General features: G+C 50.0%; 1 protein-coding gene and 1 non-coding gene across 2 annotated transcripts in view; one reads left to right on the top strand and one right to left on the bottom strand.

The window, feature by feature from the left end:
- Ush2a (usherin) overlaps nt 1-3464 on the bottom strand; it is a 689504-nt gene that overhangs the window by 341597 nt on the left and 344443 nt on the right.
- LOC116072209 lies at nt 325-456 on the top strand. Its single transcript, XR_004111358.1, has one exon. It is a non-coding gene; the product is annotated as a small nucleolar RNA SNORA17 (small nucleolar RNA).

Here is a 3464-nt window from a genome sequence, read left to right as displayed (position 1 = left end):
TGGTTTCCTGTACGTCTCCCGTACTCTTCCTTCTCTGTCCCCGTAGACCACATCATGCTTCTGTAACAACATGGTGGTTTCCTGTAAGTCTCCCGTACTCTTCCTTCTCTGTCCCCAGTTTTCAAGAACTTGGTGGCCTTTCTCTTTCTCTTCTTTCCCACAAGTCTGAATTCCTTATATTTTCTGGGGAGCAAAATAGAGGGGTTTCATTCTACGTCATTTCAGGTGTGAAAGCCAGGAAGGCACAGAGCTTTGGCCAGGAGTCACAGTCCATGTGGCCAATTCTGAGTGACCCTTGAATATATCTTAGTCCTACTGTACGGAGCTGCTCCTAGAGGTCTTGCAGGTGTGGCTGGTGTGTCCCATATGTAGCAGTAGGTGGTAGAGAGAAGAGAGGCTATGTCTATACTCAGAGCTCTGATCAATAAATATCTGAATGATTAGTGGTATAACATTCTACCCCCCCCCCCCAAAAAAAAAGCAAGCCTGAGAGGACCACCAGTCTGGTGCCAGGGGGCCCAGACAGGAAGCCAGCCTGAGATGACCACCAGTCCTGCTCGGCAGGCTTGGATGAGCTCTCAGGATGGGGAAACAAGCAAGAGTCTAGAAGAATCCTTCTTGGGACCATAGGCCCCAGGGACTGAGCCCAAGTTAGACAACCATGAGTAAGTGGCATGGGTCACTCGGGAAGGCTGGGAGAAGAGCAAGCCAAAGAACACTTCTAGACTGGTGCTATGAAGCCCAGATAGGGAGTTAGCTTGAGATGAGTACCAGGGTCGTTCTGTGCAGGTCTAGGGGGCAGACTATGCCCCAGATGACCCCTGCCTGGTGCCATGATGCATGAGCAGGACACAGCACTCCTGAGACCACTCTTGAGACAACCCCAGACTTCCAGAGACCCTGGGTGCCACTCAGAGAAGCAAGTGAGTGGTGGAGAAATGGAAGGGAAAGAGAAACAGGAGGATGTGGGTAGATTGAAGAGAGAGAGAGAACTAGAGACTCACGGGTAATGAGAAATGACCTGGGTACCTGACCCCATGGTGGGGTCTTGGTCTGTGCTTTCACGCAGGGCTACCATTGTGCTATAGCAGTAGAGGCCTGTTACCACCAAAGGCAAGGTGGATGTCCCTGGTCTGGACTGCCTCTGGGGACATGTTGATGTCCAAGGGGTGTGCAGAATGGGCCCCATCTCTCACACAGGCCTCCTGGGAGAGCTGGCCTTAAGGTATGAACCCACCCCTAGCCAGCTTCAATACGCTGGAGAATAGGCCCTTGCACACTGTGGGCATTGCATGTGAGCCATCCTGGAGGATATAAGCACAGGAGATCTGGCCCCACAACTAGTCTCCCCTGTGGTGGCATTCTCCCCTCTACCTCCTCATCACACCTGGGAAACCTGACCCTGGTGTTATGAGAGCAGGAGAACTGGCCCTGCTCCTTACCAGATGCAGAACTCGAGACAGTGGGCTCTGCACCTCATCTGGGAAGCATACTAGAGCTGATCCTGGTCATAGGGGCACAACTGAACTGGCATGGGCGTGGGAGAGCTGGCTCCACCACGTGCCTACTGTGCAATGACATGAGCAATAAGAGATATCCTTACCTAGCCTCTTGCCACCTAAAAGCAGCAAAGCTGCCCTGAGGTCATCAGAGCTGAAGGGCTAGCCCTGCCCTTCACCTGCTGCAGTACTTGGGAGAGCAGACCCTGCTATTCACCTGGGCAGCACAGGAAAGCTCACCCTGAATGTGGGGGTTGTGGGGGGCTCGGCACCAAGGGTGTAAGTGTGGAAAAGCCAGGCCTGCCTCTTGTCTGCTGTGTGGTGGCATGAGCAAAGGAGAGATCCTCTCCGCCTCCCTTTTGTCAATACTTGAGTCTGTCAGGAGAGTTTGGCTCCATTTTGGTCATGAGAATAGGAGAGCTAGCCCTCCCCCATTAACCAGCTACAACACTCAGGAGAGTGGGCCCTGCATCTTCCCTTGGCAGCATAGCAGATCTGGCCCTGGATATGAGTTTTATAGCTGAGCTAGCAACACCAGGATGAGTGCAGGAGGGCTGGCCCTGCCTCTTGCCTGCTGGGAGTTGTCTCAGGAGAGCGAGCCCTGTACCTTGCTTAGACAGCAGGATAGAGCTGGCTCTGGTTGAGGCGGGGTGGGCTGCTGGTGAGCCAGCCCCAAGGGCGTGAGACCAGGAGGGCTAGGGCATTGGGGGAGGGGGTGATTTGCTCAGATACCTCTCAGGCCAGATCTAGGGCTTTGAATTGGCTCTCCCCCATCTCTTCCATCAATGAACTGCTGAGGTGCAGGAAGGAGCTGGTCCTATATATCCAAAATTACAGGATCTCCATGACACAGGGCAACAAGATATTCCAGAGGCGTCCCAGTGAGGATCCAGTATTGACTGAGAAGCAGAAGCCAGGGGCCTCATACCAGATTGATGAGTCAATGCAATGAACATTTGTAAGCAAAGAAGTGTGGACAAAAGGGTATACGGTAGGGCTCACTGTGACACACTACAGACTCCACAAAGAGATTGTTTTCTCTCTGTCTTGATGGGGGAGGTTGCAACACACACGGACCGTAATAAAAAGTCTTTTAACAAAGAATCTTTATACTTCAGGTGTTGTAGCTCATATCATAGTCCCAGTACTTGGGAGACTGAGGCAGAAAGATTGTTGTGAGTTTAAGCCCAGCCTGGGCTACATAGTGAGACCCTGTCTCAAAGATAAAAAGTAAAATAAAAGAAAATCACACACACACACACACACACACACACACACACACACACACACCTATAAATAATATGGAAAATTATATCAAACTTGAAATAGTAAGAAGAGTAAGGAGAGCCAGTTGACTTGAAAGGCAGGAGTCAATGGCCATCTCACTGAGGGGACAGACACTTTGAGCAGAGACCCACAACCTTTGAATATGGACATTGCAGGAATTCTGGAGAGGGAATATTGCAGGAGTAAGTGTGGCCAGAACCATGGTTTTCACTCATGAAGGTATAAGAGACAAGAGTTATGTAAGGTGGATCTTCAAGTATTATGTTCTCAAGGAAAACAGAATTAAAGCAAGAGACAGAGGATAATGGGTAAGTGAAGGGATTCATACAGCTGAGTAAGAGAAAAAGTTTGTTGTGTGTATTAGGAATGGTTAGGAGAGAAAAATGGGAATGAACAAAAGCCAAAGTTTCCTGGCCCTATACAGTTTCATTCTTTTTAGAAAATGTGAAAGAACTGAAAGAGAAGAGTTGAATGTAGAAGAAAAATAAACAAGCAGTCAGTAACAGGAAGGAGACTACATGGGTGAGAGGGAAAGCTGTTAGAGGTATGGTGGAGTGGGGTGGGGTGGGGTCTGAGAGCTGTATCATCAACCAAGAATTCTCTGTAGATTCCTTGGAAAGAACAGTAACCACACTCACAGAGAGAGGAGGGAGGGGGGAATGAGTGGACAAGGGGAGG

This window comes from Mastomys coucha, unplaced genomic scaffold (genome assembly GCF_008632895.1).
Source record: "Mastomys coucha isolate ucsf_1 unplaced genomic scaffold, UCSF_Mcou_1 pScaffold1, whole genome shotgun sequence".
NCBI lineage: Eukaryota > Metazoa > Chordata > Mammalia > Rodentia > Muridae > Mastomys > Mastomys coucha.
Note: the sequence above shows the minus strand (reverse complement) of the source record. Positions and strands in the feature narration are given on the sequence as shown.